Below are 22872 nucleotides of genomic sequence, written 5' to 3'. Positions count from 1 at the left end.
TGGGATGAGTTTTATCTTTTTTGTTCTGTTAAAGCGTTTTAACAGGACAGGAATTCACCTGCCCCTTAAAAGTTTGATAATGATGATTGTTGGTTGATTGTCATGTGGAGTTTTCACCTTTGAAAGTAAGAGTCATTAAGAGATGGAAGTTATTTAAATGGACACAGATTCAGTAATAGAACCAGGAAGGAATAAGTGACTCTAAGCACTTCTTTGAGTTCTAGATTGTTCTTCAACTACTTACTGTTCATCAAGAGCATCTTCTGGGCCTTTGTTATGGGATTGCCTGGTTCCTGACCATAAATGGAGACAATTATTTAAGAGATGGCTAAGTGGCTTACTTGGGCACAAAATTCCATTCCTCTTACCTCAAGACTATCTCAAGATAGTCTTGTAACTTACAAACCCTGCCTGAGTTTTCAGCCTGCCGGTGGCCTGCCCTACAGATTTCAGACTTGCCAGCCTTACCCCCAATCACATGAGCCAATTTCTTGAAATAAATCATGCATATATATGATACACACACACACACACACACACACACACACACACACACACTTAGGAGTACAAGTACCTAAACCCTCAGGTGCTTTCAGACAATAAGCTCATGCAGTTTGGAAGGGGGGGGGGGATCTTTTTTTAAAAAGTAGTAAGACTTGGGACAGGGCTCAAAAAATCTTATAAAATGTTTTAAATCTATAGAAATGTATCTATTATAAATCTATAATGTAGAAAATCTATAAATACTTGGTGCATTATGCTTAGTGCCCTAGTTCCTTTTTGGTTCTGATTTTTCTTAAACTTCATTCCAATTAGGTATGATCTCAATTTGGATTTTTTTAAGTTCTAAACAAAACTGGGGGGAAATATGGGCACTGTTAATCTCATTGAGGTGAAATTATATATGGAATGTTTGACTCTTTTTGTAATGAACGTATGTTGCCCTTCTAATAGAAAAAAAGATTCTGAAATACTTGCTTTTATAGCATACGACTAAAGCAAAGTTGGAAAATTTGAATAACGCGGATAAAATTAAAGACATACTGAAAAAAAAAATTAAGAAATTAAGAACGGAAGGGCGTAGGAATATGAGCTGATTTCTTTAACACCAACAACAAATGTACTCGCAGGGTGGACGGAGGGACAGAAGTACAGATAACAGGATTAACCGTCACACAATGGAAGGAGACAGATTTAACTTTCTGGGAGAGCCAAGCCTCAAAGGTCTGAACAGCAGTTAATAGAATATGAGACTCTTATTAAAAAGTCAGGCTGTTAATTGGTGCCCAAGGTCCTGGAGTATTAGCACTATGTCAGCTCATAAGCCCTAGTGGGAATACCCCAAATGAAATGGAAGGATGAAGGTAGAAATGGCTGCACAAGAAGGAAAGATTTAGGAACAAAATGCCATCCAGAGACACTGAACGATAAAGGGACTGAGAAAAATGACTGCTCTTAACGCTGCTTTTTTCCTTTAAAAAAAGGAATAGGCATCCATAATAAGTTAAATTGAAATGTGTTGAATATTGAAATGTGTTGAATCTGACAACACCACCCCAGAAGATGAGAAGGAGATTCAGAAATATATGTAAACTTTGAGAAACTTTTCCAATCAAATGCCACCCAAGGAAAGAAACCCTTCTGGGATAAAAATCCTTCTACCGAATTGTGTAAAGGCTTTATGAGTTTTTGAGAAGAAAGGCACCCTGGAAATTTTAGGTTATTTTTATCACTTTTATTGAAAAGGCCACTTCTCTGCTCTCAGGCTGAATTTTTTGATGCAAGTTCAGTGGCTTTGGGGTGAATCTGAATGAAGTTTTCAGAGCAGCGAGAAAAATCATGCAGTGTTAAGATGCCAAGCTTCCTCCGATAAATCTTTTGAAAATAACTGATAAAGATGCTTAGGGTTTCTCTGAATTCCCATGAGGTATAGCATTCAGAGAAGCTGGTAGTTTGGAACAGTGCTTTCCTTTGATTACAAACAGTTGAATTCTAAAATGCCACATAGCAATATGAGAGCAAAATACATTCGTTTTTAACTCATAGTGGACAAAATACACCCAGTCTTCAATTTGAAACTCAGGAAGTAGATGTGGATGTATCTGTCAGGTTATCTTATTGGCTGTTCTTAGTGATCAATACCAATGCCATGGTCATCAGTTATTAGGGAGAGAAATGATTGCATAAGCCATTTGGCAAGGGTGTATCAAATACCAGGAGGAAGAAATGGGATAGAGAAGAAATAAATACAACAAAAGTCTTCCTAAATCAAGAGACAAGAGATCCAGTCTGGCCTATGACCTACATAATAGCACACAGTAATTAATAGCATACCATTCTAATACAGGAAGAAAAAACCGGAGTTTCTGGAGTTTGGGCAGTTTGTGAATTGTTGGGTTTTGAGGATTTTAATGCTGCTTTGTAACACAGTTTGAATTTTAATTTTTTTAAAAAATATTTAAGCAATCTCTGTACCCAACATGGGCCTCAGACTCATGACCCGGAGATCAAGGGTTGCATGTTCCACTGACTGAGCCAGCCAGGCACCCCACTCTGGACGTTTTTTCACAATTTGAACTTTAAAACTTCTCCTATGTACTAAAAGTCATTCACTTAGTAATAATAATAGTCAGCATATACCATGCTTTTTATAGAATAGACATTATAGCTTACAAATACCCCGCCACAACCTTTTAAGATAGAGGATTGTTTCCATCACCATTTTTCAGAAGAAAAAACTGAATCACAGGGAGGTTAACTTGCCCACGGCTATACAGCTATTTAGTGACAGACCTAGGATTCAAACCCAGTTAATCCAGCTCTAAAGTCAAGGCCTTCATACTACTCTATGACACACTTCAGTTCATATTTTTATTGATCATTCATGAAGTACATGGCGCTGTGCTTATTTATGTAGATGATGTGAAGTATGAGACAGGATTTGTTTCATCTTTTCATTAAGTAACATTCAGCATCTTTCTCCTTTCCAAAACCCCGTGTGTGCATACATAGCATTACTTAGCGTTTTGCCCCCATCTTTGGTGCTGTCTGTACTGAAAACCCCCAATATAGTGAAAATAGCTTACTGGCGGAGAAGAGCTCATAATATGACACCTAATACTCATCTATCCCCACTGTAATATCTGGGTCAGCTAGAGCAAACAAATGGCTCAGTGAGGACACTCTGGGCCGGAGACTTATGCTGCAAACTACCTGTTGTGATGTCAATAATGAGAGAGCACACCCAGCCTCCATGCTTAGCCCATCTCCCCATTTCTCCAAGAAACCGACACCAACCCCAGGAAAGTATTAAGGCCAAGGTCTGGATCTTTTGCTACAACTAAAAGTCTAAGAATAGCAACATGAATTATACACATATGTTGTTGAGCACTGCCCTATATAGCACAGAAATATTTTTATTAAAAATAGAGACTCTATAAATCCATTATAGCAAGTCAGAGTAAGATTATACGGTGAAGCATATGAAATTACCACCATGCAACCTTTCTGACCTACAAAAAACCTGTTTCCTTATGTACAATGAGTACAGTACATAGAGTATCATGTGTAGGACACAGAGTATTCTTAGCCAGTGAACCAGCTTCCCAGAAGGTGCTTTGCTCAGTCTGAATAAGGTTGAACTCTTTGGTCTCTCTCCCATTATTGTATATTCTTGTGGTTCAACTCTGACAAAACTAAACAGGGTACGCAGGTGACAGTGCCTCGGCTGCTGCAAAGCCTCATGGAACAGCTTCAGGGTGATGTGAAGTGCAGGCTGAGTGGCTAGTGGCCTTCCCAGGAGAATGTCAGAGAAGCAAGAGTGAAAATCAGCTGCCACGTAGAGGGCCATGCAAGACCTAAGACGTTATGGAGCTCATCACGTCGTGGCGCTGGAAAAATGGAACAGAGACATGTCACAACTTCAGGAAGTACGACAAGAATGAATAACTGTCAGGATTGCCTTTTCATAGGGATGACCCCCAGCAGCCCATGTTTCTAGAAAGCATTCCCTATATTAAACATATATGCAGAAAATCATAATGATAGGTCTATGCTTTGTGGGGACTGTGATGAAAAGGCACCGTGCTAACTGCTTTGCACGAATGCATTAGGGTTGTCCAGAGCGACGGAACCAGTGGGATATGTATACAATTGAGATCTACTTCGAGGAATTGCCTTTCACAGTGGTGAGGCTGGCAGATTCAAAGTCTCTGTGGCAGGCCAGCAGGCCAGAGACTCTCAGGCGGGAGCTGATGCAGCCATCTTGAAGCAGAACTTCTTTCTTCTCAGGAAATCTCAGTGTTTCTCTTAAGGCTTTTCAACTGATTGGATGCCACCAATTCAGGTTGTAGAGGATAATCTCCTTTACTTGATGTCATTGGATTGCAGATGTTGACCACATCTATGAAATACCCTCACAGCAACCCTTAGATGTAGTATTTAATTGAATAGCTGGGTACTATGGTGGAACCAAGGTGACAGCTTAAACTAATCGTCACAACACGTATGCCATTTTTGTCCTCATGAAAAATCTGTGAGGATGATACCCTTTTATCCTCATTTTACAGATAAAGAAACAAGTTCAAGAAGGTCAAGAACTTGCTCAGGATAACACAGTTTGTAAAGGATAGAGTCATGTTTTGAAACTAGGGAATGTTGGGGCGCCTGGGTGGCGCAGTCGGTTAAGCGTCCGACTTCAGCCAGGTCACGATCTCGCGGTCCGTGAGTTCGAGCCCCGCGTCAGGCTCTGGGCTGATGGCTCGGAGCCTGGAGCCTGTTTCCGATTCTGTGTCTCCCTCTCTCTGCCCCTCCCCCGTTCATGCTCTGTCTCTCTCTGTCCCAAAAATAAATAAACGTTGAAAAAAAAAATTTAAAAAAAAAAAAAAAAAAAGAAACTAGGGAATGTAATTTCAGAGCCTCCGGACTTAACCACCGGGTCCTGCTGTCTCACCAAGCAGCGAGGATTTTATGCTAAGCATTCAGGAGTTGAGAAAGCAAAAGCCAGCAAAACGTAAAGCCAAGAAGAGGTCAGTACGAGTGAATCACAAGCTTTCCAGCATCATTGGCTCCCTGGCCATCTCACCACGCTGTGTACACATGCATGTGACCTATTAAGTGAGCCACAGTCTACATAGAAGGAAGATTATACTATAGGGCATACAGGGGTACCAGCTTGTGTGAAAAAAAAGGCAGATCAAATCGAATTACACGTAAGACAGAAATCAGGGGGATGAATGAAAAAGTCCTTCTTTCTGCCATTCCACATAAACTCCTTCCTGGGTTTTATTCCAACTGTGCATTAGCACTATCTGGGAAAGCGATCCCTCAGAGCTGCGACAATGTGGACCTAGAAGGACGTAGGGCTTGGGGACTCCCTGGAAAATCAAGTAGACAGCTAGTTGGGGCGGGATTTTATGGTTGCCCAGAGGACTGTTCCTCACTTCCCAAACACCTCTCTCTCTCACCGTCACCCTCCCTTTCCCATAGACCATAGTGGCACTGGCAGAACCTTTCCATGTCCCCAAACCTCTCAGTTCTGCTTGCAGATATTTTAGCAGACCTTGTTCCCACCTTGGGAGAAAAATAGAGGCCAACAAAGACAATCTTCCTAAACATCTTTTTATACCACCCCCAAACATAGATCTGTACCAATCCTCCCCGGCTTCCTCTATAAGACCACCCCTTGTCTTGTGTTCTCGACTCCAAATATCATTGCCATCCATCCACTCTAGAACACAACCCATCAGTCATCATTTTCTTCTCCCTCTCTTATATTTTCAACCTTTTTAGTTTTTTCTTTCCCCTCTGCCTGCAAGTTGAACAAATGCTGCCACCACCTTAAAAAATACCTTGCATCTAGATCATTGTAATAAGCATAAATAGATGCAAATACTTTACAAATGGGAAAATTTGATCCAAGGAGTTGGGATCAAAAAAAAAACTATATTCTGATTATAATAAACACATCTTACATATAAGAATATAAAGATACTGTAACATAGGGGCGCCTGGGTGGCTCAGTTGGTTAAGCGTCTGACTTCAGCTCAGGTGATGATCTCACGGTTTGCGAGTTCAAGTCCTGCATCAGGCTTTGTGCTGACAGCTCGGAGCCTGCTTCAGATTCTGTGTCTCCCTCTCTCTCTGCCCCTCTGCCCCACTTACACTCTGTCACTCTATCGCTCTCTCTTTCAAAAATAAATAAACATTAAAAAAAAATCTTGTAAGATATTATTAATAAAAAGATAGAAAAAATAGATTCCTTCCAAACCCAAAGCAAAATATATCAGACAAAGAAAACTTTGAGATGAGAAATATTACGAGAAATAAGAAAAGGAAGTTTATAGAGAGAAAAAGTTCAATTTACCAAGAAGATATAAAGTAGTCTAAATCTGTATATGCTTAAAGAGACTATTCTAAATTTGCATATTCTTCTAAATGTAGACAACAAAAATTAGCAAAAGAGGAAACACGTATCAATAATGTACTGTGGGTTTCGACATACCACTACCAGTAATTTTTAGAGCAAGCAGACACACATACACAGTGAGATTTCAGATGGTTTGATTAATATGATCTGACTGAAATATCAATAAACTGTGCTACCTACCAATGAATGTAGAAATGCACTATCACTATGCCTACAGATACGTTCAGCCGAAACAGGCACACGCATGTTCCCAAAGACATTTACAAGAATATTTGTAGCAGCACTATTCCTAATTGTCAACAACTGGGAACAACCCAATGATATCAGGACGGATGAAATAAATGAATACATAAATGGTATTTAAAATATATACATACCTCGCGTCAACCCTGCTTCTCCTCGAGCTACCATAACTTTCCTTCGTTTGCTTCTCTGACACTCGTTAAGTAAAAAATACTTTCGGAAAAAAAAAAATACCAGCTGTTTCCTCACTTCCATTGCACGGTGCTCAGTCCTTAGCAATATTCCCAGCCCCCATCATGCCACAGAAATTGCTCTGGTCTCCATTATGTTGTTTCTTATTCCTGTTCTACTGGGCTGGTTTCCTGGCATCCCCTGAAACTGATGGTCACTCCCTGCAACCTGCAACTTTCGTTTTCCTTCATTTTTTTATGTAACAATTTTTTTAATGTATTTAATTTTTAATTTTATTTTAATTCCAGTATAGTTAACATACAGTGCTATATTATTAGCCGCAGGTGAACCATACAGCGACTCGACAATTCTATACATCACCCACGGCTCATCACAAGTACGTTCCTCAATTTCTTGATTTCTCTCTTGGTTCTCTGTTGCTAAAGGCTTTTCTTTTTTCTTGGGTTTTCAGTGTCTTCTGCGGCCTCTGGTTCTGTCACTGCAGGTGCACTGAGACATGAGGCCTCATCTCTGCGCATGCTGGCCGATGATAGTGCCCCGGTTTTGGTGCACAGCTGTGCCGGGGCAGTAGGCACAGTTACGTGATTGAGCGTGGACTCTGAAGTCAAGTGACAAGCTAACTCTGCAAATCAAGGCCTCTAAACCCAACCCTTCTCCTGAGCTTTAACCAGAGGGGCCCTAAAAATAAACTTAAGCCGGGTCAGATCTGTGCAGTGAGCCACTGTTGCATTCCCTTTGCGTTCATGCGCTGTTGAAAGGCCGTATCCTGTTCTCGTAATACCAGACCCGATTTATGCACTTCTCAGATTTGCTTGGCTATGTCGCCTGCTTGGGGAAACAGATGACCCTCCAGGAAGATCGCTTGGCGCCAATGGCACTCTTGTCAGGGCGGAGAGGTGACGTGAATCTACTGAAGACAAGCTGCCCGACCTCTGTCCTTGCCCTCCTGATGGAGGCTGACTTCTCATTGCACCAGGCTCCCCAGCACTTGGCCCTGCCTCAGCAAGCAGCTGCTTTGGGTTTCCCATGTTGCTAGAAACAGGACCAAACCCGCCTCATCTCGTACCTCTGACCTCACACTACGGGGCTCTCTTTTCCTGCCCTTGTGCTTTGCCGTCACTGCTGAAGTACAGATGCCAGAAGCTTCCTAAGCTCCCCCCCACCCCATCCCACCGGCTTTCCAGGATGGGTCTTTCAGAAGGCAGTGTGCAGAAAGGCAGGCATAAAATGTTGCTGGCTCGTGCCCTTTCACTAGCTAAATGCCACTGCTCTTGTGGAAAAAATAACCCAGAAATGTTAGAGAGTTACACCCCAGTGGTAGAGAGAGGGGGAGACTTTGTTCAGTGAGCAAGAGGAGATAGAAAGCAGCCAACAGATTCTTCTTCCTCTCTCCTCCCTAAGAGACTGTTCCGGGATCTAGTGGTTCCATTTTCCCCTCTCTGGAGTTGTCTGAGCAACCAGCTAAGTTTCCAGGTAATCTGGACAGCTTGGAATGCACTCCTTTGCCCTTGCTTTCTCTCATCCCCTACCTCACTTACCTGGTTCCTTCACTCTTGCTTCCCTGTATTGCACCCCCTCAGCAAAACTTTGGCACTTAAGTTTTGACTCAGGCTCCATACTCTAGGGCAACCACACTAAAATATTCACAATACAAAGGAAAAGGGAGCATAATCCTCTTGATTCTTTACTAAGTGCCTGTGTTTCTCGCTAAGAGATCTACACTTCTCTCTCTGAATCCTCACAGAATCTCCACAATAGGTAGTATTTTTCCCCTATTACAGTGAGGAACAGAGGCTCACTGAGGCTTAAGAAACTTACCCAAGGTGGCACAGCTAGGTGTGACAGAGCTAAGGTGCCAACACCCACGTGTCTGGCTTCCGAGACAGTATCCCTCTCCCTGTTCTTTACTGTTCCTAGTATCAGGACTTTGCATTCTGGGGATTCTGTGAAGGTACCATGTGGTAACTCATTGTTGGACTTTCCAGAAGCTTTGAGAATGATTCAGTGAAGAACATTTTAAATATCCAAGCACAGCACCATAAGAGAGTCCCAAAATGACAGGGTGAATGATCAAATCAATAAAAGCAGATGGTTAAAACACCCTTATTATTGGACATTTAGATATCGCTTATATTCTCATTTCTAAATGGAATCCCATTAATGAGCCAACGAAAGGTCGTGAAAGGAGCTGTTGCAGGAGGGGACACAGACATCCAAAGGGAGAAACAAAGGAAGAGAGTTCCACCCCACCCAAGCCTAGCTCTGTGCTCCATCCATGTGTGAAATCACTTGGTCAAGCTCATCTAGACCATCCAGATCTGCCTGTTCTCCTCATAAAGATCTCTGAGAACGAGGAGTACAAAGATTTAGCTAGAAAATTAATCTTGAAATGAAGCAGAGGGGTCCTGACTGCCAGAGACTGACAAAGGAAGGATTTCCTCATCCTGCACAGACTGTTACTGGCAGAGTTCTCTGTGTGTCCCGAGGTTCGGGCCAGGATTGTGCTTTGGAAATTGGAGAAAGACCGAATTTGGACCCTAGTATAGCACTCAGCCCCTCTCCAGGTTGTGAATTACAAACTGGACCTTCCCACCCTGTGTCCCTGCTGCAGGAAGGAGATGTTTTTTGTGTGATTACAAAATCAGACTGTTTACAGATAATTATTTTCTCTTGGTCTGAGAAAGTGCTGGAAGATTGACCTCTTGAACATGCTTATTAATTCATAAATGCATACTTATAAAAACAGGTGGATTTGTCTAAACATGAGGAAAGCATTAATACCACTTGCCTGATACCGAAACTCTTGCCTTAAAACTTGATAAGCGTTCTGAGGACCTCCAGGAACTCTGCTGTGCCATAGGAGGTTAGTTTTCTGAGCGTCGTTGCCAGGAGAGGCCTTTTCCTTTTCTGTATTGTCCCTGCATGCTGTTCAGTCACATAGCTGCCGTGCCAAAACCCTCACCTAAAGAATCAGCACTTGTCTCTTAAAATATGTAAACCTTTCATCTCCTAACAAAACCCGTTCCAAGAGCTTAAAACACATTGTCTCGAGTTGTAATATCACCTGGGAGTCTTGGTGAAATGACAGGACATTCTGATTCAATAGATCATAGTGGTGGGGGGGGGGCGGGGTGTTGGGGCTGAGATACTGTATTTCCAGCATAGCTTCTGGATATGTCAGTGCTTCCGATCCATGAACAAAACTTAGAATACCAAGAGCTTAGAAGACTACCTTGATTTTCTCTTGAGTGTTTTAAAGATCATTTGGTCTCTAGAAAAATCTGCCCCTTGAAACTGCCTCATTGTTATCAACAAGCTGTTCTGGGCACCACTGCAGGAATGTTCAAACAGATGGGGATAAAGTTAGAAACTGAAAACATCACACAAGAGCCGTTCTCATTGGCCACATTGTTTTAGCTCTCGGCGCACGCACAAACTCAATGCTGACCTAAAGGCTTATTCTCAAAATTACACACAAAAATGGATTTTGCCAACACTACTTGACTAATATGCTTGTTCCTGAGACCACCAGCCTCGTTTTTATTCAGTCTCAAATTGGTTATTTTTCTTTGGGCAGTTTCAATTATTGTATAGGATAAGAAGATTTAAATGTTAAAACACATAAACAGAAGTAGCTCAATTGTGTATTTAAATTCTGTATTTGTTTTAACAGAAGTAATACTTGTTATTCTGTCTCTATTTTAGGGTTTTCATTTTCTGCCTGGAGAATTCAGCCATTTTAATGTCAAAAAAAAAAAAAGTATTGTGGAAATTCGGCTAGTCCAAAACATGTTTAACTGTCTAGAACAGATGAGGGAAAGGGTATTGAATTAGGCAGCTTTTTCCAGATGCTTTAGAAGTGCTTAGTTAATATGTATTGCCTTTTACCCAAAAAGCATAGCTATGTGTTATCTTATATAGAAAAATACCTTAGAGAAAAATTAAAACAAACATGTGGTTGTATATAAACTATACCAGTTCTTAGATTTATCCCTTACATTCATTGTTGAAAACTGCCTGCCTAGATCAAATCTTTACCACCACATTTCTATCACGTCCCCCTGGTCATTATCCCTGTTTTTAGAGGCTATCTATTCTAAGTAGATACCAATTCAAAAACAATTTGCCAAAAACTCCTTACTTTAAGGAGATTAAGACCTTAGGAACCGTTTATCATATCACTCTCCTATTTCAAGACATTTGCTCAAAACCTGTCGTTCTCAACCCACTACTCAACATCCTTCATCAAATAAGTTAACAATCAAAATCTTAGATTTGAGAGACCAGTATATTCATTCCTCAGCAGAGGGAAGTTAAGAATCAAGAATCAAGTTAGTCTTGATTATTTTTCTCTTGTCCATACTGATCTGTGCTACCTAACTATGAATTCAATTTCCTTAAAAAACATAGAACTGGGGCGCCTGGGTGGCTCAGTCAGTTAAGCGTCCGACTTGGGCTCAGGTCATGGTCTCACGGTCCGTGAGTTCGAGCCCCGGGTCAGGCTCTGTGCTGGCAGCTCAGAGCCTGGAGCCTGCTTTGGATTCTGTGTCTCCCTCTCTCTCTGGCACTCCCCCGTTCATGCTCTGTCTCTCTCTGTCTCAAAATAAATAAACATTAAAAATTTTTTTTTGAAAAAACATAGAACTATTCAAATTATTTCTTCTTCGGTGAGTTTTGGTAGTTTGTGTATTCAGAGGAATTTCTATTTCATTGAAGTTGTTAAATGTATGTGCATGGAGTTCTTTTTTTTTTTTTAATATTATTGTCAAATAGGTTTCCATACAATACCCAGTGCTCATCCCAGCAAGTGCCCTCCTCAATGCCCATCACCTACTTTCCCCTCTCTCCCACCCCCCCCCCATCAAACCCTCAGTTTTTTCTCTATATTTAAGAGTCTCTTGTGGTAGAGTTCTTTATAATATTCCCTTAGTACACTTTTAACATATGTTGGGTCTGTAATGATACCATCTTTTCCCCTCCTGATATTTATAATTTTTTCTCTCTCCCTCTCTATTCCTCTCTCTCTCTCTCTCTCTCTCTCTCTCTCTCTCTCTCTCTCTCCTTCTCTGGTTAATCTGTACAAAGTTTTACCATTCTTATTGAACATTTGAAATACCAGTTTCTGGTATTTACTTCTTTTCTGTTTTCAATTTTATGGATTTATGCTTTTATTATTTACTTTTTTCTGATAACTTTGGTTTAGTTTGTTCTTTGTCTAGTTCCCTAAAGAAGAATTATATCATTAACTTGGGGCCTCTTGTCTTTTCTCATATATACATTTAATAACATATTTTCCCCTAAACACTACTGTAGTTTTTACCTCACCAATTTTGATATGTTGTATTTTCATTTTCACTCTGATATTTGCTCTCCGGCCCATGGATTGTTTATTATCTAATTTCTTATCTAGATTATTATCTAATTTCGAAGAATTGGGAGAGTTCCAGATATTTTTGTTATTGACTTCTAGATTAATTCCATTTTGATTAGAGGATATATTTTGAAAGATTTTAATACTTTTAAATATGTTAAGGTTGTTTTTATGACCCAGTATATGTTCTGTCTTGATAAGTATTTCCTGTGCACTTGAAAAAAAATGTGTATTCTGCTATTCTTTGGTGGGATGGTGTTGTTCAGGTCTTCTATGGTCTTGGTAATGTTTTTGTCTACTTGTTCTGTTACTGAAAGACAAAACTGAAAGCCTCCAACTATAATTGTAGGTTTATTTCTCCTTGCAGTTCTTCCAATTGTATTTTAATACCATTTTTTGGGTTTTGTTTTGGTTTTCTGTGTGTGCATACATATAAAAGATTGTATGTCTTCTTAGTGAATTGACCCTCTTATTACGTAACGATGCCTCTTGGTAATTTTCCTTGTTCTAAAGTCTACTTTGTTTAACATTAATAGAGACAATCCAGCTTTCTTTTGTTAAGTGTTTGCACATTACATATTTTTCTTTTCACTTTTAACCTATCTATATCAAGATGTTTTCAGTGGGTTGGTTTCTCAACAACACATATTTGAGTCTTAGTTTTTTGTCCAACTTAATGATTGCTGTCTTTTATTTTGTGTGCTTAGACCATTTATATTTAATGTAATTATTGGGGCGCCTGGGTGGCACAGTCGGTTAAGCGTCCGACTTCAGCCAGGTCACGAACTCGCGGTCCGTGAGTTCGAGCCCCGCGTCGGGCTCTGGGCTGATGGCTCAGAGCCTGGAGCCTGTTTCCGATTCTGTGTCTCCCTCTCTCTCTGCCCCTCCCCCATTCATGCTCTGTCTCTCTCTGTTCCCAAAATAAATAAACGTTGAAAAAAAAATTAAAAAAAAAATAATGTAATTATTGATAAGTTGGTGTTTTAGTCTGCCATTATTTTGTTTTTCCCCCTCTATTTGTATTCCTCTTTTCCCCTTTTGTGAAAATGTTTGAAATATTTAACTTTATATTCCATCTTAATTTATCTACTCTCTTTTTGTCTTTATCCCTTTGTGTGGTTGGTCTAGTCATTGCCACATACATATGTCCCTTTTTATAGTCGATTAAAATTAATATTTTACCTCTTTGGGTTAAATGTATAAAATGTATCCTCCCCCTTTTATGTTGTATTTGTAGTTATCATATGTATTACATCTACATACAGTAAAACCTACACAGGCAATAGTATAATTTTGGCTTTGTATCATCATATGTATTCCAGAGAACACATGTACATACGTATTCCATATGTAGAGGAGAAAATAATCTGTCATATGTACCTAGTCGTTTACCACTTATGTTGCTCTTCCTTCATGCCTAAAGTTCCAAGTTTCCCTATGGTACAATTTCCTTTTTTCCTGAAGTTCTTCCTTTAACATTTGTTTTAGAGAAGAAATGCTTTTGTCTAAAATTCTCTTCATTTTCTTTCAACTCAGACTGTTGTTATTATTCCTTCATTCTTCAAAGGTATTCTTATTGGATAGAGAATCCTGGGTTGACAGTTCCTTTCTTCTACTACTTTTAAAGTGTTGTGTCCCTTTATTCTATCCTTTATTGTTTCTCATGAAAAATCCACAGTCATTCAAATGTAGTGTGTAATTTTTTTCTCTGGAAGCTTTCAAGATTTTTTTTAATGTTGGTTTTCAGCAATTTGATTAAGATGTATCTGGGCATGGTTTTCTTTGAGTTTATCCAGTTAAGCGTTCATTAAGTTTATTGAAACTGTAAACTTATCTCTTTTACCAAATTTTGGAAGTTTTCAGCCATTATTTCTTCAAATATTTATTCTGCATCATCTTCTCCTTTCATAGGTTTCAACTGGCATGAATTTTGTATCTTTTTATACTATTCCACAGGTCCCTGAGACTCTGTTAGCTTTTTTTCCAATAAATTTTTCTCTGGTATTCAAATTGGATGTTTTCTATTGCTCTATTCAAGTTTATAGATTCTTTTCTGTGTCATCATTACTTTACTTTTTTTAGTTCTAAAATGTCCATTTTATTTTTTACAGCTTCTCTTTCCCTGCTGAGAACTATTATCTTTCCATTTGTTTCAAGATTGTTCAACCTTATTTCATGAAACATAGTTATTATAGTTGCTTTGAAGTTTGTTAGAGGATTTAGATCACCAGCATTCACATCACTACAGGGTGGGCAGCTGTTGAGTGTTTTTTTCCTTATGAGTTATTGAGATTTTCTCTTTTTTGCATATCAAATGTGTTTAAATTGTATCCTAGACATTTTGAATATAATCTTATAAAACTCTGAGTCCTTTTGAAGTCCTTTTACATCTGGGATGTAAGACTTCCAGTTCTAGCCAAGTTGAAGTAAGAAACTAGTTTCACCATCTCTTGGAAACAAACCCACCACTAAAAGGGCAAAATATAAGCAACAGGGGTTTTCAAGACACTGGATATCAGGCCATTGAGGACAGCAATCTGTACGGGACAGGGAACAAATGAGGGGAGCTCTAAAATTGCCCCTTTTAATTCTGTAAGAGAGTTCTTAGACCATGATGCAGGGGGTGGAAACCAAAGCAGATTGCAGTGGTTTCCCTGAGTTGAGTAGATTAAGCTGAGCATCCACGGAGACCAAATTGGCTAGCATTTGCAGTACAAATAACAGAGATGGGAGAGATCTGCAGGGGACCCCCTTTGAGTATTCTCAAGAGTACTGCTCAGTGCATATGTGTGACGAAAATACTTGATGTTAGCAAATAACCGCCCCAGAAGGATCAGAGGAAACAGTCTTTGGAGTTCACACAGGACCAGAAATATGACCTCTTTTTACCAGCCAGAATGGGAAACCTCATATCCCATGAAACATCTAGTAAAATACTCAGAAGCATCTTATTTCAGTAGTGAGCAATAATTAGCCTTAGGTTAAATGCCACTCTTATTCTACCTAAACAAATCTTAAAAGCAAGACACAAAAAGGCCAACCTGTTTCTTAATTGCATCCCAGGAAAAACGATTAAGAATATTTATAGGAAAACAAAAATGTCCGGCACCTAACAAGGTAAAATTCACAATACCTGGAATCCAGTTTAAAAGTCACCAGCCATGCAAAGAAGCAGAAAAATATAACCAATAATGAGAGTAAAAATCAATCCAGAGTTGATATAGATGTTAGAGTTAGCAGAGACATTAAAAGTTATTATAACCATATCATACATGTTCAGAAATTTAAGTAGAGACATAAGATATTTTTTAAATCCAAATCAAATTTCTAGAGATGAAAACTACAATGTCTAAGATGAAAACTACATAGGATGGTATTAACAGCAGATTAGATATTATTAGAAATAAAGATTAATGAACTTGAAGACAGTAATAGTAACTATCCAAACCAAAATCAAGAGTCAGACACCTAACCACTTAATTGACTGAGCCACCTAGGTGCCCCAAACTCTTCCTTATTTCGAGGATATTATAAAACAGAAGTAATCAAGACAGTGTGGAACTGGCATGAAGATAAATCAATAGAAAAGAAGATTCTAAATATATATGAGCATATCAACAAGTATAGACAACTGATTTTTGACCAAGGTACAAAGGCAGTTGAGTGGTAAATTGGATATCCTATGCGAGAGAGAGAGAGAGAGAGAGAGAGGGAGAGAATTTCAATCTATACATCATACCATTTATAAAAATCAACTCAAATCATAGATTTAAGTGTAAAATCTAAAACTATTAAACTTCTGGAAGAAAACAAGAAAATGAAAAAGATAAGCTACAGACTAAGAAAAAATACTTTGTCTATTTTTAATATTGAGTTCACTATTTCCTTATTGAGTTTCAAGAATATTATAGATAAAAGTCTTGTACAAGATGTGCATTTTGGAAATATTTTCTTTCATTTTGTTGTTTGTCTTCTTATTCCTTAAACAGTCTCTTTTTTTGTCTCTGAATTTTTATTTAAATTCTGTTTAGCTGGGGCATCTGTGTTGGTTAAGCATCTGACTCTTGGTTTCGGCTCAGGTCATGATCTCATGGTTTGTGGGTTTGAGCCCTGCATTGACAGTGTAGGGCCTGCTTGGGATTCTCTCTCTCCCTCTCTCTCTCTCCCTCCCCTGCTTGCTCTCTACCTCTCTCTCTCAAAATAAATAAATAAACATTTTTTTTAAATGAAATAATTTCCATTTGGTTAACATACAGTTTAATATTAGTTAAAGGTGTAGAATTTCACTATTCATAGAATTTCATGATTTGTAGAATTTCATGATTCATCACTTACATACAATACCCAGTGCTTATCACAAGTGCCCTCCTTAATCTCTGTCACCTATTTAACCCATCTCCCCATCCATCTCTCCTTCAGTAACCATCAGTTTAAACAGAGTCTTTTAAAGAGCAGACATCTTTAATTTTGATAAGGTCTATTTTATCAATTTGTTCATTCATGGTTCATGCTTTTGGTGTCATAATGAAGAAATCTTGCCTAACCCAAGGTCACAAATGTCCACTCCTTGGTTTCCTCTAGAAGTTTTATAACTGTAGGTTTTACATCAGAACTATAATATACTGTATTACATTGTGCAAAACATAAAGTCAAAATTTTTTTAAGTTTGAAAATATTTATAAATTAATAAAGAATTTATATCCAGAACGTATAAAAATACTCAAAACTCAGCAATAAGAAAATGTACAACCCAGCGAAATAAGCAAAAACAACGAATAGATGCTCCACCAAAGAAGATATACAGATAGTAAATGAGCATATGACAAGATGCTCAATATTATCAGTTATTAGGAAAATGCAAACAAAAAGCACAGTGAAATACCACTAGTCACCTAATAGCATGGCTAAAATTGAACAGACCGGTCAAACCAAATATTGGCAAGGATGTGGAGGAAATAGAACTCTCATGGGCTGCCTTTCATAGGTCAGATTTTTAAATGGTACAGTCACTTTGGAAATGAGTTTGGTAGTTACTTGGAAAAGTTAAGCACGTAATTACTATGGGATCCATCCTTCCTCTCTCAGATACTTACCCAAGAGAAACGAAAACACATGTCCACACAAAGCTGCCATTTGGACTTTTGTTAATAGCCCCAAACTGGAAACAACCCCAAATGTCTATTAGTAGAGACAAACAGACACATTTTGTATACCCGTATGTGTTAGTCTAGATCCACATGTATTAGTGTATATCCAGATGCATTCGTTTCTTAGGGCTGCCATAACAAGTGTCCTGAACAATGGGTATGTATTGTTTCACGGTTCTAGAGGCTAGAAATCCAAAACCAAGGTGTCCTTCTACGTGCTCTGAAAGAGATCAGTTCCAGCCCTCTCTCCTAGCCTCTGGCAGCCTCAGGAATTTCTCGACTTGTAGTTGATGTTCTCCCTGTGTGCTTACATCATTTTTCCTCTGTGCATTTCTCTGTGTCCAAAGTTTCTTATTTTATAAGGAAACCAGTCACATTGGATGAGGGACCACCCTAATAACCTCATTTTAACTTGATTGTCTCCATACTCATCCTATTTCCAAAGAAAGCCATATTCTAAAATACTAGAGGTCAGGACTTCAACATATCTTTCATGGGGAGGGGTGGGGGGAGACACATCCTACCCATAACACGATGCAATGGGTTACTATTCTGCAATTAAAAGGAAGAACATGATTCTGAAAACATTTATGAATGAAAGAAGCCAGATTTTAAAAAATAGTGCATACTGGGGCGCCTGGGTGGCGCAGTCGGTAAAGTGTCCGACTTCAGCCAGGTCACGATCTCGCGGTCCGTGAGTTCGAGCCCCGCGTCGGGCTCTGGGCTGATGGCTCGGAGCCTGGAGCCTGTTTCCGATTCTGTGTCTCCCTCTCTCTCTGCCCCTCCCCCGTTCATGCTCTGTCTCTCTCTGTCCCAAAAATAAATAAACGTTGAAAAAAAAAAAAATAGTGCATACTATATGATTCCATTTATGTAAAATTCTACAAAATGTAAACAAGCCATAAACTATTTACTTTTGTTAAAGAAGGCAGATCGGTGATTACCTGAAGCAAGGGATATGTAGAAACTTTTGTCGGTGATGAACGTTTGCTATATTTATTGTGATAATTGTGGTCACGCAGACAAAATGACTTAGAGGCAAAACAATCAAATCCAGTCAGTGGAATGAAACAACAGGGAAAAGTACTCCAAAGATCGGCACTGTTGGGTGTCATTATCCAGGACAAAGGAACCAGTGGTTCTCCCCTCTAGCTTCACCATCGTGTCACTTATGCTCTTTGTACAGCCTACCTCAGAGATACTGTGAGTTTGGTTCTAGACCACCGCAATAAAGTGACTATGACAAGTCCGAAGATCTTTCTGTCTTCCTAGTGCATGTAAAAATGACGTTTACACTGCTATAGTCTATTAAGTATACGGTAGCATTGTGTCTAAAAAGTGTACCTACCTTAATTTTAAAATACTGCTAAAAAATACTAATCATCTGAGCTTCCAATGAGTTGTAATCTTTTTGCTTATGGACGGCTTTGTCTCAATGCTGATGGCTGCTGCCTGTTTCTCTGGGGCAGTATTCTATGTAAATGGATATGAGTATCAGTTTCACTAATGACTAGATCCTTGGCCAAGATGTTTTCTTCCTCTGGGTCTTAGTTTCTTTGACTGAAAGACAGATAATCATATCTGTTGCAATTCAGCTAGATTTGATAATACATACAGTTGTTCCCTATTAACACAAAGAAGAGATTTTTTAAAATTTATTTAATAAACTGGCATAGTACTCTTTGTCAGACATTGTTCTAAGCGGTATTCAAACACGAATTCATTTAATTTTAATACTAATCGTATAATGTAGGTATTATTCTCCTCATCTTTAAAGTTTGAAAAACCTATCCAATGTTACAAAGCCATAACGTGGCAGAGTCGGGACTGGAGCCAGAGAGCAGTCTGGCTACAGTCTGTGTTCTTAACCACTGTGCATCACTGCCTTATATTTGGGGTTAAGTGTACACTTTTAACAGGAAAAAAAAATCCATGTCACTCACTAAAAATGATAGTCGTGTTGAAGCGACGGTTTTCATTATCCAGCATTAAATAATACGTCTTCTTAGTTACTGTTACTATCTACCAAAGTTTCTAACACACAGTAGGCACACAGAAATATCGATTAGCTGACTTGTCACATAGTCAGTTCTCAGTTAGCCAAACTGACAAAACAGAGATCAAACATTTTGTCTACGATTCCCCTTCCTAAATGTACTTCCCTGGCGCATTTACTAACTTGTCTCTCAGACATTCTGCAAGCTGTCAGTAGATTTTCTCTAACTTTATCTCATTAAAAATATCATTTTCTATTATGTCTGAAGTCCTTTTACTCCCTCAGCCACTATGAGTCTATAACTCGTCCCTTTGTTAGCTCAGGGATGGCCAGTGGGTTTCATCGGGAGGGTCAACTCTGGGCAGTTGTGTCTCCCTTGGAACAATGTCTGGGGCCGTGCTAAGGCTGTCTCCTGGCATAATCATATGTAGCCGCATTCACAGGGGACTAAGGGAGCCATGGACATAGGGCCACACTTATTCCCATCCCTGTGTCCCACCTCCTTGCTCAGTACTACGTGTCCAGCCATCAGAGTACAATAATGGTGAGGGACTCAAACACCACTGTTAGAGGATCCTCAAATGGTAAGAAAGACATCTTCACTTTATTAAATTGAAGTCCAGGAAAGATAGAGCCAGTAGCGTTGATTCCTGCTGGTCACTCTTCAGAGCCTGCTGGGATTCTACTCCTTCTATTTCCTCAGCTTCAAGTGGCTGGCCTCTCAAATAAGTGATGCAAGAATCCAGGATCATTAGAGATCCCTTTAAGCTCACAGTGGAAACTGGAGATGATGCAAGTCAAATCAAGGGTGGAAACGGAACCTGAGAACCTAGTGCTTTGGCAATGGAACATCAGGATCCCGGTCTTCTGTGAGCATTGCTTTATCTATCTATGAAGTGTCACCTGTTTCTCAAGGATGAATCATTGGAAATAAGATAATATATTTACAGGATAAAGATAGGGAATATCTGAAAATCATTAGAGTTCATTTCCTAATATTAACTGAGACAAAATCAAGTACTCCATTTAATGAAGTACATGACAACACTAAAAATAATAATAATAATAATAATATTATATTTATTATTATTATTATTATTATTATTATTTGAAATGCTCTATGAAGGAGGAAGTTACTCAATTTTCTTCCATCAAGTGGCCCGCTTCCTAGAATTCTAAGGAGAAGGTCTCTGTATGAAGAGAAGAAAAAATAGAAGATAGCTCAGTGGAAGACTGAAGAAAGAAAGATTGGGCCAGCCCCGGCCATATACAGAAGAGCCTCTCGACCAGAAGGTCAGTGATTGCCTCAGAATACGGCACTGTCCTCAGAGCACGTTAACTCTTGGTCCTGTTAGTTTCTTACTGTAGAGAGGCACAGGGCATCATGTTCATTCTTTCTACCTCAGCGACCTCTGACAGCCTGGAATACTCCACTGGTGCTTGCTTGGATTTCTTTTCCCACCACCGTGGCACATCTCTTCAGAGCAAAGATTTCAGGCACATCTATCTGATGGACCAGCCTGAGACACCCATGAACACCTATGGCAGAAAAAGAAATTACAAAGCTGTGTAAAAATATTTCTGCCATTTTTAACTTTAGAACATTAGAAATAGACTTTTAAAATTGAAAGTAACCCAGGGGCTTTAAATATCTAGATATTAGGTTTTTTTTTTTTAATAAACTGCCTAATGAAACTGAGCCCTTTATTCCTCAAAAAAAAAAAAAGAGTGGATAGAACTGTGTCATTTCACAAGGTGACTTTTTTCAAAGCCTTTTTGACTCTCAACTTTATAAAGGATAACATTCAATGATAACTAAAAGCCTCACATTATTCGTTCCTCTTTGAGCTTCTCTTGAATGTGGTCTCTGATCCTGGTGTTTTTGGATAGACTCCCTTTATAACAGCTGCCCAATGATCCATTGAAATGACAAGCGAAGGGCCACATGGTGGGCTGAGTGCACTTAGTGCAACTGTGACCAGAGAGATGACAAAAAGGTTTCTTCTAGTCAGTTGCAGAAATGCCTCTACACCCGTGGATGACAGAGAACTCCAGGTAACCTCCCTGGGGGTTATTTTTAGCCAACAACCATTAATACTCATGAGCTTACTACTGCAGAGATCAAATTCCATAGCACCAGCTTTGAGAAACACAAATGTGGAACGCTTTGCTTTTTTGACACAGGTTTTTTTAAGGGACTCCATTTCTAGTTAACGTGAGCAACAATGAGTTGGATTAAGAAACGAGTGCTACATGATTTCTATCTGTTTGACATAAATGAGTAAAAAAAAAATAAATGTCATTCATAAGAGGCCCATGCATTTTCTTTTTAACTTTATATTTTAAAATAATTTTAGATTTACAAAAAGTTGCAAAAGAGAATGGAATAGAATCCCATGCCCATTTACTCATCTTTCCCCAAGGGTGACACCTTTTATAGCTGTAGGACAATATCAAAATCGGTAAATTGACATTGGCAGATTACTATCAACTAGATTACAGACATTATTCAATTTCATCAGTTTTTACACAAACTCATTGTGTGTATGTGTGTGTGTGTAACTTACATGGTTTTATGGGCAAGTTCTGCCAAACTTTCAAGAAACAGATTATTCCCAATGTATATTAGAGGAGTACCCCATGAAATGTCAACATTCAGTCAGTTGAAAATCAACTCTGAGTTGTAAATTTGATACATAAATATGATTCCATTTGTGCTATTGAAAGTTTACAACAATACTGTGTTCTTCAATTTTGTTTTCTTACTGAGTTTATTTTTATTGTTTTGATTTTTTCCCTAAGCATCGACTTCACCTCAGGTCATGATCTCACACCTCATGAGTTCGAGCCCCGCGTCGGGCTCTGTGCTGACAGCTCAGAGCCTGGAGCCTATTTCAGATTCTGTGTCTCCCTCTCTCTCTGCCACTCCCCTGCTCACAGTCTGTCTCTCTTTCTCTCAAAAATAAATAAACCTTAAAAAAATTTTTTTTCAAGAAATGTAAGTAGTTTTTTCTGTCCATTTAAACAAACATTTTATAGCTGAGGCAAAGATTGTTTTGGGTTTTCTATGTAGACAATCTGATGTGAATAATGACAATTTTATTTCCTTCCTAATCCTTGCATTCTTTATTTCTTTTTCTTGATTTATGACTCTATCGAGGACCACCAGAATAATGTAGAAAGGGCATGGTAGTAGTGAGTTCTTGATTTTCTAATGAGATGATTCTAATGTCTGTTGTAGGTTTTGGGTAGTTAACTGTAATCAGATTAAGGAAGTTCTCCTCTGTTTCTTACCATGTCTTTACCAAGAGCTTTTTTTTTTTTAATCATGAAAGAGTATAGAATTTTACCGAATTCTCTCTGTGCTCCTATTGAAGTATTTGTAGGTTTTTCTTCTATATTTATATGATCAACTACATTTAGAGATTCTCTAATGGTAACCACTTTTCCATCTCTAGGATAAGCCCAACTTGGTCAGAATGTAGTTTCTGTTCTT

At 38.9% G+C, this 22872-nt stretch overlaps 1 long non-coding RNA gene across 1 annotated transcript; it reads right to left on the bottom strand.

Moving 5' to 3' along the window:
* Positions 1-3380: 3380 nt before the first annotated feature.
* On the bottom strand, positions 3381-22112 carry LOC122481193. The gene is made up of 3 exons (XR_006296781.1): positions 20778-22112; positions 18729-18940; positions 3381-3890 (listed from the first exon to the last, which is right to left on the bottom strand). It is a non-coding gene; the product is annotated as an uncharacterized LOC122481193 (long non-coding RNA).
* Positions 22113-22872: the final 760 nt, after the last annotated feature.

This window comes from Prionailurus bengalensis, chromosome A1 (assembly GCF_016509475.1).
Source record: "Prionailurus bengalensis isolate Pbe53 chromosome A1, Fcat_Pben_1.1_paternal_pri, whole genome shotgun sequence".
Taxonomy (NCBI): Eukaryota; Metazoa; Chordata; class Mammalia; order Carnivora; family Felidae; genus Prionailurus; species Prionailurus bengalensis.
Note: the sequence above shows the minus strand (reverse complement) of the source record. Positions and strands in the feature narration are given on the sequence as shown.